Genomic DNA, 16659 nt, shown 5'->3' on the forward strand with positions numbered 1-16659 from the left:
ACCGTATATCATGCCATTAACCGACAAGTATTCCTAGGCCTCATCAAGGGCAACCACCTCTAGGATTTAATGTATATCCCATCATTTACCGATCGAGGAATATTAGGCCCACCGAGTCACAAAATACCTGGCTTTACCGCAACCCACATACCGGTTCAAGGGTTACTAGGCTAGTGGCTTAACCACAATCCACAATCCAGTTCAAGGATCATTAAGCCAAGTGTTTTTCATTTCAAAGGTCCACCTCACTCAGCTTTGAATCCATCTAGCTATCCAACTCCACCAAAACATGAGAACCCATCACCTCAAGACTATCCAAAAATGGAAAGGAAAGGCTGAAGAATAGTCTCACACATGGAAAAATCCATGCCAATGATAGCAAGCGAACCAAGAACACACATGCATAACCATGCATGCAAAATCTAGCAAGGAAATCACACATGCAAATCGATACCGACAAGTAAACACGTTTAAGGTGCTTGATCCTTCTCTTCCTTGCTTGATATTTTATTCCTCTTTTCCCTCTTTTCCTTTCTTGATCCAATGTTGAAGTGCTCCAAGAAAACTCTAAGTGTCTAAGAGTGTGTGAGAGAGAGCTCCTAGACTGACAAAAGGTACCAACTGATCCTCAGAAGACTTTTTATTAATGTGGCCTCTATTTTCTTCATTTTTCCATTATTTTCCTTCATTTTCCTCCTCACATGCAACCTATGACCTTTCACCTTCCTTTTATCCTAATTTCCATTATTTTAATAAATCAATTGCTAGAAATGCCATTTTTCCTTTCCAAAGCCTTTTCCAATTTTGTTAGCCATAATAAACCAAATGAACACCCACACTAGGGTTTTTTTGCAAAAATTCGGCTTGGAATAAGTATCCAATAACCATGGTTATTATTTTTCCTTTATTAAATTTTATTACATGGATTTTTTCACCAAGGTTGTTACAGTAGAAGACAAAGATGACTAGAAAAATGGTGGACTACATTTCATGTGATTCTCCCTACATATCAAATCAACAACATGGTCATGAGTACAATAGATGAATTAAGAAGTTTTAAAGAAGATATTAGAAGTTGTGTCAGGTCCCTATGATACTAGTGATTCCCTATTACTATTGTCATTGTAGCTCTTATTGTTATTTTTGTGCCCCTATTGTCCCCATATTGCCATTAGTGTGCCCCATAGAAACCCACTATTGTTATTGTTGTGCCCTTATGTTATTACTGTTATGTCGGCTTGATTATATTGTAACCCCTTAGACTCCTATATATAGAAGGGAGGTTTAGTCATTTGAATAATCCAAGAATTGTTAATTTATGTAATGTAAAGGAGTTTTCCCCCTCAAAGAGGCCAAATTCTAAGGCGTTGATCTACATTTTCTATCTTTTTGTGAGCTAGTTTCATAACATTTGGTTTCAGAGCTTTGGTTCCTAGGGTTTCGCTGCTCCACATAGGTCATCGCGGCATTTGCAATATAACTTTTTTTATAGGTTTTAACACCATACATAAATTACCTGCATATGAATTCTAAAACACAGAAAATAAATAATGCGAGAGCATAACACATAAAACAAATATACATAGAGATTTTCCACTGGATCCCAAAACCGGGACTACCAGCTTGATTTTTCATTATGTTCCTTTCAATGTTACAATACATATTTATACACACCGAAGCATCCAATACCATGGACTGAAAACCATCGCGTCCAATACCATGGACCGAAAACCATTGCGTCCAAAAAAAAAATGTGCGAAAATCATGCACAAAACCATAGGTGGGTCCACCCAACCTAACATAGGGTCCAAAACCAAAATTTTCCGAGGCGCTGCCCCAGACCCCATAAAGTGGGGTTACGGGTTCCTTTCAAACCCCCTATTAACTACATGGAAAGAATATAACACAACCCAACATTCTCCCACTTGTTGTTTTCTTTCCACAGGGGGCCATAAGAGAGCTTAGTCATTTTCCCAGCCCTGAAATGCCCATTGTCTCTCTACACCAAGAGAACTTCTCAGAGCTCACAGATTTTTTCAATGCATCTATAGTATTCTTCGAAGTGTCCACATTTACTAGAAACACCTTTTTGTCCTCTATCATATCCCTCACAAAGTGATACTGAACATCAATGTGCTTTGTCTTTGAATGATATGCAGGGTTCTTTGCTAAGAAAATTGCACTTTGGTTGTCACAGTCTATCCTTATAGCTTCCTGTACTAACCCCATACTTGAACACAATCTCTGCAACCAAACAGCTTCCTTGCTTACATGAGTGGCTTCCATGTATTCTGCCTCAGTACTTGATAGTGCCACTACAGTTTGTTTCTTACTCATCCAACTGACTGCACCTCCAAATAGGTTAAACACATACCCACTTGTAGATCTTCTCTGATCCATATCTCCAGCCCAGCCTGCATCAACAAAGCCATGAATATCCAACACTCTGTCCAATCCTAGTCTTCCTTGGTAGCATAAACCATAATCATTAGTGCCATGCAAATACCTGAAAACCCGCTTCACTACTGTCTAGTGCTCCTTCCCTGGTTTTGACATAAACCTGCTCAATACTCCCACTGCATGTACAATGTCTAGTCTAGTACAGACCATTGCATACATCGAGCTACTGACTATACTTGCATATGGAACATGGGACATGTCCTCTTCCTCTTCTTGTGTCTTGGGACACTGTTCAGCAGATAACCTCACACCTACAGGAATAGGAACCTTCACCGGTATACTATCCTGCATATTAAACCTCTGTAGTATTGTCTCGACACACTTCCTCTGGTTTAACCAGAGCTTCCTCTTTGTATGATCTCTTTTAATTTCCATGCCAAAAATATAGTTTGCAGCACCAAGATCTTTCATGTTGAATTTGGAGGACAATTGGGTCTTCAAATCCTGGATAATTTCTTTGTCATTTCCAACCAGCAACATATCATCCACATACAAGACCAGATAAATAACACGGTCACCAATTAATTTAAAATACACACAGTGATATGCTTTTCTTCTGGTGAAGCAAATTCCCCATATAAATGTATCAAATTTCTGATACCACATCCTTGGTGACTGATTTAACCCATACAGAGACTTCTTTAACTTGCATACCAATTATTTCTTACCCTTCACCGCAAAACCTTCAGGTTGCTTCATGTTTATTTCCTCTTCCAGATCCCCATTAAGAAATGTTGTCTTCACATCCATCTGTTCTACCTCAAAATAAAAAGCAACAGCAACAGATAAAAGTAATCTAATAGAAGTTACCTTGGCAACAAGAGAAAAAACATCACCAAAATCAATTCTCGGCACCTGGGAATAACCTTTTGCTACCAATCGAGCTTTGTATTTCTCCACCTTTCCTTCTGCATTTGTCTTCTTCCTGAACACCCATTTGCTGCCAATGGGTTTCCTTCCAGCCAGCAACTCCACCAGATCCCAAGCCTCATTTTTGTGCAAAGATGCCATTTCATCAACCATGGCTTCTTTCCAGAGTTTTCCATCCTCTGAATCGACTTCTTCCTTCACAGTTCTGGGATCATCGTCAGTACTAGATAAAGAAAAATTTGAATAGAAAGTAGATGGACTATACCTTTCAGGTTGCCTTCTTTCTTGAACTGATCTTCTCGAAGTCGGAGTTTGTGGATCTTCATCTTCTGACTCCTCCTCTGCTATAGAGTCTGATTCTTCCTCCTTTAGCTCAAAATCTATCTTCTTGGGTTCCTTTGGTTGGATTTCATGTTTAATAACATCTTTCACCTCTCTAAACACCAAATCTCGGTTGTACACAACCTTTCATGTGACTGGGTTCCAAAGCTTATAACCCTTTAAACCATCCTTATACCCAATAAAGTTTCACTTTTCAGATTTACTATCCAACTTGGTTCGTTTCTCCTTTGGAACATGTACATATGCATCACATCCAAATACCCTCAGATTTGAAAGAGAGGGTTTCTTACCAGTCCATACCTCATGTGGAGTCTTATCCTCTAATGCCGATGAAGGTGACCTGTTGACTAGGTAACATGTAGTATCCACCGCCTCTGCCCAGAATTCCTGTCCTAACCTGGTACCACTGAGCATGCTTCTTGCCCTTTCCATCAATGTCTTGTTCATTCTTTCTGCAACTCCATTTTGTTGAGGTGTATATGGAGTAGTCTTCTACCATGATATACAAAACTTCTTACAGAATTCTTCAAATTCCTTGCTGCAAAACTCTCCACCATTATTTGTCCTCAGCACCTTTATCTTCTTCTCTGTCTGATTTTCCACGAGAGTCTTAAATTATTTAAACTTGTCAAAGACTTCAGATTTCTTCTTAATGAACTATATCCATGTATTCCTTGAGAAGTCATCTATAAATGATACATAATACACAGACTTACCTAGTGATGGAACCTTCATAGGTCCAAACACATCACTGTGCACAAGCTCTAATATCTGTTTCATCTTCTTACCACCAGAGGGGAAACTCACCCAATTCTGCTTCCCATATACATTTTCACAAAAATCAAAATCTAGAGAGCTATTACTCATACCTTCTACCATACCTTTACCATGAAGTATTCGAAGGCCTTTCTCTCCAATATGTCCAAGCCTTTGATGCCACAACATGGTCTTCTCTCCAAAGACCACTAGATTTTCTACTCCACGTTCAGGAACCATAGAACTATTGCACCCATCAATAACAGTGCTACCTTGTAGCTTGTACAGAGTTCCAATCTGAACTCCCCGCATCAATACCAGTGCTCCCCAAACCAATTTGCAGGTATCCTTCTCGAACACTGTTTTTACACTTGCAGCATCCAGCTTGCTTACAGAAATCATATTTCTGGCTAATGCAGGAATATGTAGAACACCTGGAAGTGTTCTAACCCTTCCACCTTGCAACTTCAACTTTACTTTTCCGTGACCAATGATTCTAGCCTTCCTATCATCCCCCAAGAAGACATCACCACCATAATATTTTTCATACTCGCAGAACCACTCTCTATGGGGAGTGAAGTGAAAGGATGCACCTGAGTCAATCAACCATGCCTCATGATCTACATGTGTACTTGAAGAAGCCAAGTACACATCACCACCTTCATCTGAGGTGGTTTTCGCCTCTGCAGAAGGAGCCTCATTAGATCCATTTCCTTTGTCAGGAGCTTTAGATTTACAGTCCCTTTTAAAGTGGCCTTCCTTTCCGCATTTCCAGCACACCACCTTTACAGGTTTTCCTGGAGATTTAGATTTCCCTCTAGATTTAGATCTCCCACTCGATGACTTATTTTTGTTTTTGTTCTAGGACCGTCCTCATATAGACAAGGCATCACCATTCTGGCTCTCCATATTTTTCCATTTCATCTCCTCCGTCAACAAGGCTGAGACTATTTCATCAAATTGCAAGGCAGTTGCATTGCTACCTATTGCAATAACCAGACTATCCCACGAATCTGGTAGAGAACACAACAAACTGATGCACTTATCTTCATCTGAAATTTTAATATCAACAGATGCTAACTGACTTACCACAGTATTAAATGCATTCAGATGCTCTGTCACCGAGTCTCCATCTTTCATCCTCAGGTTATACAACATTTTTCGCAGGAACAGTTTATTCACCAGAGACTTAGATTGGTACAAAGTCCCTAACTTGTCCCACAAAGCCTTTGCCATAGCTTCCCCTGATACATTCAACAATACCAAATCTGAGACACACAATCATATTGTGCTCTTTGCCTTCCGATCCAACTTCTTCCATTCTTCATCGGACACTCCCGTTGGTTTAGTACCTAGATTTACCGTGATCCATTGATCTTTATCCACCAACAGATCCTCCATCTTGAGTTTCCAAAACTCAAAACTCTGACCATTAAATTTCTCGATCTCTATCTTTCCACTGCTCGCCATCTTCTTTCACCACTAGAAACGATCTCACAAATCTCCCACTGAATAGGGTCTACCACAGGCCCGAGCGAAACCTCTCAGCAACAAAGGCGTCCCCTTGAAGCCAAAACTTCTCTAATACCAAATGTAGGTTTTAACCCCATACAGAAATTACCTACATATGAATTCTAAAACACAAAAAATAAAGAATGCGAGAGCATAACACATAAAACACATATACACAGAGATTTTCCCCTGGATCCCAAGACCGGGACTACTAGCTTGATTTTTCATTATGTTCCTTTCAATGTTACAACACATATTTATACATGTTGAAGCATCCAATACCATGGATTGGAAAAAATCGCGTCCAATACCATGGACCGAAAACCATCGTGTCCAAAAAACATGTGCGAAAATCATGCACAAAACCATAGGTGGGTCCGCCCAACCTAACATAGGGTCCAAAACCAAAATTTTCGGGGGCGCTGCCCCGGACCCCATAAAGTGGGGTTACGGGTTGTTAGGCCCCTATACTACTAGTGTAACCCCTTATTGTTATTAGTACAACCCACTTATTATATTGATGTACCCATGTAGTGCCCATATTGTTACTATTGTGCCACATAGAAGCCCACTATTGTTATTATTGTGCCCTTACATTATTATTGTTATGTCGGCTCTGATTATGTTATGACCCCTTAGACTCCTATATATAGAAAGGAGGTCTTTTCATTTGTATCATCCAAGAATTGTTCATTTATGTAATGTAAAGGAGGTTTCCCCCTCGAAGAGGCTGAATTTTAAGGCGTTGATCTATCTTTTCTATCTTTTTCTTGAGCTGGTTTCATAACATTTGGTATCAAAGCTTTGGATTCTAGGGTTTCGCTGCTCCAAACAGGTCATCGTGGCATTTTCACTATAAATTTGTTTCTGTGATGTTTCACAAGTTGCAAAGAAAACCCATTTGAGAATAAATCACGCTAAACCTCGAGTCCGAATTTCAGAGCTTTTCACGCTATATTTGCGGAGATATGATCTGAGGAATTGGGTCTTTTTGTAGACTCCTGAATTACATTCCAAACAGGTGACCTGGGGAAAATCGTCATAACTTTCTCTCTGGGGATTGGATTGAAATTTCGTAAGAAGGTACAGAAAGAGGACGGACTATAGTTTCTTGTATGAATTTTTCAGATCCAAAGGTTGAAACAGTGACACGTGGCACTTCATACAAATTCGCTCTTTTGGAAAGGTCTATAATCAGGTCATCTTGGGAGATTGTGCATAACTCTTTCTTGGAGAATCCAATTTGGATCAGATTGGTGGCATTGGAAAGAGGACACAGAGGTCTACTACAAATTTCAGTTTCAAAACTTAAAGATCTGAAAGTATAGAGTTACAGTCGTTTCAAGATCTAGCTCCTAAAATCAAGAAAAAGCAAGATGAGGAAGTTTGATGGCAAGGATCCGGTAAATTGGATACTTCAGATGGAGCAATATTTTGATCTACATGGTGTACCACTATTATAAAAGGTATGTATTGCATCTTCATATTTAGAACCAGATCAATTTTTATGGTATGAAGGGCTTTTTTCTCGTAAAAAACTTGTTACGTGGTCAGTTTTCACGGAGGAAATGATAGCACATTATGAGGATACAAAGAGCAACACCTTCTTTAGATTAACACCACAAAAATTGGAAAGAGTAAAAGGGCTTTGTGACATAGTGGAAAGCAAAATTATGGAAACCAAGAAGCATACCCCTCACAACTATAAAGATGAAATTGTTGTTTCTCCTAGCCTGCCACAACCTACAAGGGTTACACCACAACAATTGGAAGAAAAAAGAGAAAAAGGGCTTTGTTACAATTGTGATAGAAAATGCACTAAAGGTCATAAGTGTGCTGAGAAGAAATTATTTTACATAGAATATGAAGAGGAGGAATAAAAGGATCAAGAAACATCAAAAGAAGAAGATATACGCCAGGACCCCACCCCAGAGAAAGAAGAAATGAATCAGACCATATCTTGTAAAGCATTGGCAAGAATTACCACTCCTCAAACTCTCAAGATAGAAGGACATATCAAGAAGAAAAATGTGCAAGAAGTGAAAGATCACTTTGAGAAAGAAGAAATGAATCCAACCATATCTTGTAATTCATTGGTCGAAATTACAACTCCTCAAACTATCAAGATAGAAGGAGATATTAGGAAGAAAAATGTTCAAGAAGTGAAAGATCACATTGAGCATCAAGAAATGAATCCAACCATATCTTGTAAAGGATTGGAAGAAATTACCACTCCTCAAACTCTAGAGATAGAAGGACATATCAAGAAGAAAAAGGTTCAAACAGAGAAAGATCACATCGAGCATCAACAACAAGTTCTCCAACTTTTAAAGGATAATGCCACTTCGGTGCAAAATCAAATGAAACAACAGGTAGATCACCATCATAGTGAAAAATGTTTTGATGTATGTGATTGGGTATTTTTACTGCTACATCTCAAGGAAGCTATTTATAAGAAGAAAATGTTGGCAATACTACATGCACTTAAAAAATGGCGACCTTACCGAATGGGAAGACTCTTCAAGGATGAGGATGTGGAAGCATTATTTTTGTGCTATTTCTATTATCCAACTAGATTGGATAAACGAAGCAAGGGATGAATGGAAGAAGGACAAAGAAGTATGGCCACTTATTCAAAAATTGCAAAAGATCCCAATTCAAACAATATTTCCATAAATTGAAGAGGAAGGAAAAATCATATTGGAACCTAGAGTAGTCACAGAAACAAGAACCCCACAGCTACGAAATCAATCAATTTCAGAGTATCTCATCAAGTGGAAGAACTTACCCATTGAAGATTCCACATGGGAGGACAAGAATTTTATACAGAAGCATCAAGAACTACTCAAGCATTGAGGACAACGCTTTTTGAAGGCGAGGGGCATGTTAGGCCCCTATACTACTAGTGTAACCCCTTATTGTTATTAGTACAACCCACTTATTATATTGATGTACCCATGTAGTGCCCATATTGTTACTATTGTGCCACATAGAAGCCCACTATTGTTATTATTGTGCCCTTACATTATTATTGTTATGTCGGCTCTGATTATGTTATGACCCCTTAGACTCCTATATATAGAAAGGAGGTCTTTTCATTTGTATCATCCAAGAATTGTTCATTTATGTAATGTAAAGGAGGTTTCCCCCTCGAAGAGGCTGAATTTTAAGGCGTTGATCTATCTTTTCTATCTTTTTCTTGAGCTGGTTTCATAACACGGGTGCCCTTCAAACCCCCTGTTAACTACGTGGAAAGAATATAAAACAACCCAACATTTTTTTTGCTATGTTCCAGAAGCTAAAAGAAAAACCTGATTTGAGCTGAAATTCTTTTGAACTTCGGGTTTGAATTTCAGCGCTTGTCTCGCTATATTTTCGGAGATATGATCTGAGGAATTTAGGATTTTTGCAGACTCTTGAATTACATTCCAAACAGGTGACCTAAGGAAAATCATCATAACTTTTCTTCTGAGTATCAGATTGAAATTTCATAAGAAGTTTCAGAAAGAGGCCGGCGTCTAGTTTTCTTTATATCAATTTCAGATGCTAAGGTTGAAACAGTGACACGTGGAACTTCGTACAAGTTCAGTCTACTGAACTAGTTTATAATAAGGTCACAATGGGATATTTGGCATAACTCTTCCTTGGTGAATCCAATCTTGACTGGACTTGCAGGGTTAGAAAGAGGAATCAAATGGCTACTATAAGACGCGATTTCAGATATTCGAGATCTGTAGTTATAGAGATACAATAGATTCAATATCGAGCTCTTACAAAGTGAAAAAAAATGGTGTGTAGTTTTTTAAAATTTTTCATAAGATTGATTTGAAAAATTAGTTTGAAGGAATTCAAAGTGAATAGTGAAGAATTATTAGCATTAATTGATGCCTCGAAGAAAGAAAATGGAAACACCTAGTAAGCAACTTGAAATATCTAGCATGACTCGTGAATAAGAGGAAGAAATGCAACATGATATATCAAAATTACAAGACCAAGTACAACAAATTTAACTCTCACAAAAGGTAACTGAAGCCAAGATGAATGGTGTGGAGGCTAATATGAATGGTGTGCAAGTTAAAATGTATGGCGTGGAAGCTAAGATGGATGGCACGGAAGCTACGATGAATGGCATAGACACTAAGATGGAAGAATTGAAGATAAATTTGAATAAGTTGCTACAAGAAATGGTTACTAATGGTGAAAGGGTAGTAAAGGAAACTCATGATGAGAAAAAAAGAAATGTTAATCATGATTTCATAGAATTTAATGTTGGATTGAAGACCCACCATGTTCCAAAAATCGATATGAGGAAGTTTGATGGCAAGGATCTCGGAACATGGATACTACAGATGGAGCAATTTTTAGATCTCCATAATGTGCAAAACACACAAAAGGTATGTATTGCAACTTTATATTTGGAACCAAATCAGTTTTTATGGTATTGATGGCTTTTCTCTTGTAAACAAATTTTCACTTGGGCAATTTTTATGGAAGAAATGATAGCACATTATGAGGATACAAAAAGCAACACTTTTTTTAGCCAATTGATAAATCTCAAACAAAAGGGTTAAATGATGGAGCACATTGAGAACTTCCAAAAATTGAAGATCAGGGTAAAAGATATTCCAAAGGAGCATAGGATTGATGTGTTCATATGGACTTGAAAGGATAATATCCAACATGAGGTTCTCCTTTGGGAACCTGATTCATTGGAGAAGGCATTCGGGTTAGCAAGAAAAATGGAAAGAAAAATTATGGCAACCAGGAAGCCTACCACTCACAACTATAAAGATGGAAGTGTTGTTGCCCTAGACTTCCACAACCTACAAGGTTGACACCACACAAATTGGAAGAAAAAAGAGCAAAAGGGCTTTGTTACAGTTGTGATAGAAAATACATTAAAGGTCATAAGTGTGCTCAGAAGAAATTATTCTACATAGATTGTCAAGATGAGGAAGAAAGGGAACAATAAATGTCAAAAGAAGAGGATATACTCCAGGAACAAACCCTAGATAAAGAAGAAATGAATCTGAACATATCTTGTAATGAATTGGCTAGAATTACCACTCCTCAAACTATCAAGATAGAAGGACATATCAAGAAGAAAAAGGTAATAGTGTTGATTGATTCGAGAAGTACCCATAATTTTATTGATTGTGAGATGGCCAAGGAATTTCTTCCTATATCTAGCACCAGAGTGTCAAGTGATGGTTGCAAGTGGAGGAACCATAAATTGCTCTGGAAAGTGCCATAATATCAAGCTATCCATGGGATAATATGTACTGAATATCCTAATGCTTTCCATTCCAATGGGTGGCATTGATGTTGTACTAAAAGTCCAATGGCTACAACCCTTAGCTATAATAACTTTTAATTTTCAAGAAATTTTCATGAAATTTTGTGCAGAAGGAAAGGAAGTTGAATTAAGGGGTATTGTAGGGAAACCAGGAAAGATAATCAACTCTAATGGTATGACAAAGCTTCTAAAGAAGGAACAGTGAGGTGTAATTTCAAAATTGTGTTTGCTAGAGGTTCCCACATTGAAATCATCTATTTCTTCAGATCTCCAAAAATTCTTGGACAATCATTCCAAGGTATTTGAGACTCCCAAAGGCCTCCCACCTATTTGTGATCATGATCATGCTATTCATTTGATTCCAGGAATTATTCCTCCAAACATCAGGCCGTAAAAATATCCCTATGCGCAAAAGAGTGAAATTGAATGTATGGTTGCAGAAATGCTAGAGGCTGGTATAATTCAACCTAGTCAAAGTTCTTTCTCTGCTCTAGTAGTATTGGTGCACAAGAAGGATGGATCGTGGTGCATGTGTCCAGATTATAGGGAGCTCAACAAGCTCACTATTAAAGATAAATTTCCCATTCCTGTCATTGATGAAGTATTGGATGAATTGCATGGATCAATTTACTTCACCAAGTTGGATCTTCGTTTAGGATATCATCAAATTAGAATGAAGACTGAAGACATTTCGAAAACAACATTTAGAACTCATGAGGGTCATCGTGAATTTTTGGTCATGCCTTTTGGCCTTACCAATTCACCTTCTACATTTCAAGGTTTGATGAATTCCATTTTAAAACCCTTCCTTAGAAAATTTGTGATAGTATTTTTTGATGATATACTAATCTACAACAAGTCTTGGAAGTATCATGTTCAACTTGTTGATAGGGTGCTCAAACTATTGGAGGAGAAACAATTATATGGAAAATCTCCAAATGTTTCTTTGGAGTACAAGAGGTAGAATAGCTGGGTCATATTGTATCTCATGAAGGTGTTAAGGTAGACCCTAGCAAAATTAAAGCCATTAAGGAATGGAAAATCCCCACATCCATAAAGCATCTATGAGGATTTCTCAGGTTGACAGGATATTATTGCAAGTTTGTTAAGAATGATGGGAGAATAGCAGCACCTCTAACAACATTATTAAAGAAAGATGCATTTTCATGAACTATAGAAGCAATGTGCCAAGCACCGATCTTAGCTACACCGGACTTCACAAAAACCTTTATTGTGGAATGTGATGCTTCAGGAAATGGAATTGGTGTTGTTTTAATGCATGAAAGACCCATTGCTTTCATAAGTCATCCAATCAAAGGAAAGTATTTACACAAAGCTATTTATGAGAAGGAAATGTTGGCAATACTACATGCACTTAAGAAATGGTGACCCTACCTAATGGGAAGACACTTCAAGGTAAAAAAGGATCATGATAGTCTTAAATACTTTTTAGAACAAAGATTATCCTCTGAAGAGCAACAAAAATGGGTCACAAAGATGTTGGGTTATGAATTTGAAATCATCTACAAAAAAGGGAAGCAAAATTTTGTGGCAAATGCACTCTCGAGAAAGGATGAAGGTTTGGAAGCATTGTTGTGCGCCATTTCTATTATCCAACTAGATAGGATAAACAAAGCAAGGGATGAATGGAAGAATGATGAAGAAGTGTGGGCACTCATTCAAAAGCTATAACAAGATACTAGTACATAGATAGATTTAGTTGGAAAAATGATTTGTTATGGTACAAAGATCACTTATACCTATGTAAGCATTCCCAAATCAAACAAAATATTCTTATGGAATTGCACACTTCTCCCTTAGGAGGGCACTCAGGGTTTTTAAAACTTTACCACAGGGTTAAGAAGGATTTTTTTTGGGATGGCCTTAAATCGGATATTCAAAAGTTTATGGTAGAATGTTTGGTTTGCCAACAAAATAAAGTTGAATCAATTAAGACCCCGGGTATATTACAACCTTTATCCATTCCAAGCCAACGTTGGGAGGAGATTTCAACGGATTTTATCACAGGTTTACCCAAGTCTGAAGGAAAGAGTATCATCATGGGGGTATTTGGTAGACTTACCAAGTATGCACACTTTTGTGCATTATCACATCCATTTAAAGCCAGTATAGTTTCTAATGCATTTATGGAAAGAATTCAAAAGCTACATGGAAACCCAAAGATTATTGTAAGTGACAGAAATCCCATTTTCACTAGAAATTTTTGGACAGAATTATTTTCTTGTCTCAGTACTCAGTTAGCTCGTAGCTCATCTTATCATCCTCAATCTAATGGGAAAGCTGAGACAAATGTTTGGAAGGATATCTTCGTTGCTTTTATCTAATAAACAAACACAATGGGTCAAATGGTTGCCTCTGCCTGAAGGGTGGTATAACACTTCCTTCCATATTGCAACAAAAATGACCCCATTTATGGCACTTTATGGATATCATCCACCATCTATCACATCACATTTAAGAGAAAATTCTAAGGTTCAAGTAGTGGAACATCACATTGAGCATCAACAACAAGTTCTCCAACTCTTAAAGGATAACCTCACGTTGGCGTAGAATAGAATGAAACAACAAGCATATCAACGTCGCAGCGAAAGAAGTTTTGATGTAGGTGACTGGGTATTCCTATGGCTACAACCATATAAACAAATTCCCCTCAAGCAAGCTAAGAAGGATACTAAATTATCACCAAAGTATTATGGTCCATACAAGGTGTTACAAAATATTGGTACTATCTCATGCAAATTGGAGCTTCCTGCAGCTTCCTAAGTGCACCCAGTTTTCCATGTTTCATGTTTAAAGAAGGTTATAGGTGACAAGCTCCCAGTTCAAACATTATTTCTAGAACTTGATGAGGAAGGAAAAATCATATTGGAACTGGAAGCATTCACAGAATCAAGAACTCGACAGATATGAAGTCGATCAATTTCAGAGTATCTCATCAAGTGGAAGAACTTACCCACTGAAGATTCCACATGGGAGGAAGAGAATTTTATACAGAAGCATCCAAAACTACTCAAGCGTTGAGGAAAACACTTTTCAGAAGGAGAGGGGCATGTTAGGTCCCTATAATACTAGTGATTCCCCCATTGCGATTGTGATTGTAGCCCTTATTGTTATTATTATGCCCCTATTGTCACCATATTTTTATTACTGTGCCCCATAAAAACCCACTATTGTTATTTTTGTGGCCTTATGTTATTACTGTTATGTCAGCTTGATTATATTGTGACCCCTTAGACTCCTATATATATAAGGGAGGTTTAGTGATTTTCACCATCCAAGAATTGTTCATTTATGTAATGTAAATGAGGTTGCACCCTCGAAGAGGCTGAATTCTAAGGTGATGATATATCTTTTCTATCTTTTTGTGAGCTTGTTTCATAACAAGCTGTAAGGTGATCATGACAAGATCATTTACTCACAAGAAATACTTGTCAGGGAACATGAAAAACAAGCATAGGTTAATGTAGTGATTCTTCATAGTCTATCATATTTACAGAGACAAGGAATACTTAGGATTGGTCATGAATAGGAGGAAAGGACTAATGGGGCATATGGAAGCAAGATTCAATAAGGATATAGGTTTGACAGAGATGATACATTCAGAGATGGCAGGTTCTTGGATACATATGACAAGAAGGGTAATGACCATGGGTTCTATTCTAGTTCTAGTTATAGAGACAACATCGTCGTCACCATTTGTATAGGACGAGCTTGAATAAATACTTTCCAGAGGAGTTTAAGAAAGAAAGCCTCCTATATTTGATGGATCAATGAAGAAGTCACAAGATGCAAAATCTTGGTAGCTTGGGATGAATAAAATTTTTAGATTGCATGATTATTCAGAAAATATGAAAGCCAGGATAACTAATTTGAGTCTTAAAGGAAAAGCATACATTTGGTGGGAAGATGTAAATATTGTCAGAGGCATTTGTGAAGAGGAGTTGACTTGGAGTGACTTCGAGAGACTTTTTAGGAAGAATTATATATTTTAAAGATACTATGATGACAGGGCAAAGGAATTCTATGAGTTGAAGATGGGATCCATGACCGATGAGGAGTATATTAGCATATTCTTAGAGTTGTTGAGATATGTGGCTTATCTTAAGGAGGAGAAAGAAAAGTTTCAGAGATTCATCAGTGGGTTGTTAGTATCATTCAAAGACATGATTGAGTTTGATTAGCCTAGATTGGTGGATGAAGCCATCAGAAAGTTGAAGCACTATTACAATAAATCGAAGAAAAAGAATGAGTCTAAGCATGATTGAAAAGGTAATGAGAAGAATAAGGAAAGTGGGCTAAGAAGAGAGGAAAACCTCAGGATATAGATGAAAAGGAGAATGCAACACTGTACAATAAATTCAATGCAGTAGACTGAGGACATGAATTTCAGTTTGAGGAGCAGAATAAGGGTGATGAAAGGAAGCCTTTACAGTGTTGGAATTGTGGTAAGGATCATCATAGAAGAGATTGTCCACAACATTAGGGTGGCAGACCATAGATCTACAGTGCTCAGGAGGCACATACAATTGGGATATTGGACAAATTATATCTCAGATTTATGCAACATTTGATAATAGGCATGGTGATCATCAGACATCTATTCTCAAGATGGAAGGTAATATTTGTGATCAATTTATTTCTATTTTGATTGACCTTGGATCTATAACTATAATTATATCATTCCTAACCTGGTGGATAAGTGTCGTTTGAATAAAGAAGTGCATGTAGAGCTTTATTTGGTGTAGTTGGATATGGGTACTATGAAAAGATTTCATCGTTGGGTAAGATCTTGTGCATTTGAATTGAACGATATATCTACATCAACACATATAAATGTGCTTTTGTTGGGATCATACATTATGTTGTTAGGAATGGATTGGTTGTACATTCAAAATACTAAGGTGGATTCCTACGATAACACTATTGATTTCTTGGATGATGATGGAGAGAAGAGAATGTTGAGGGGTAAGAAGAAGCCTACATTAGTGAGAATGGTTACAACTATGCAGGCAAAGCAAAATAGCCGGAAAGGATGTGTATTGTTTGCAATTCACATTTCCAGTGATAAAGGTAAGGATGTTAATGATGAGAAAGTCTTGAAAAGGTATATGGTTCTGCAAGAGTTTCAAGATGTATTTCCAGCAAATATGGGAGAGTTACCACCTTATAGGGTAGTGGAATTTTCTGTATAATTGATGGTGGGAGAAGCACCAACATTGAAGGCACCTTACAGGATGAGCACTCTGAAATTAGTGGAATTGAAGTTGCAATTCAAGGAAATGCTTGACAAGGGATACATTAGGCCAAGTGGGTCACGTTAGGGTGCACAGGTTTTGTTTGTGAAGAATAAGGATGGTACTCTTAGGTTATGTATTGATTATAAAAAATTGAACAAGGTGATG

This window comes from Pinus tabuliformis, chromosome Q (genome assembly GCF_031772625.1).
Source record: "Pinus tabuliformis cultivar Carrire ecotype Pingquan chromosome Q, CPIR1, whole genome shotgun sequence".
Lineage (NCBI taxonomy): Eukaryota > Viridiplantae > Streptophyta > Pinopsida > Pinales > Pinaceae > Pinus > Pinus tabuliformis.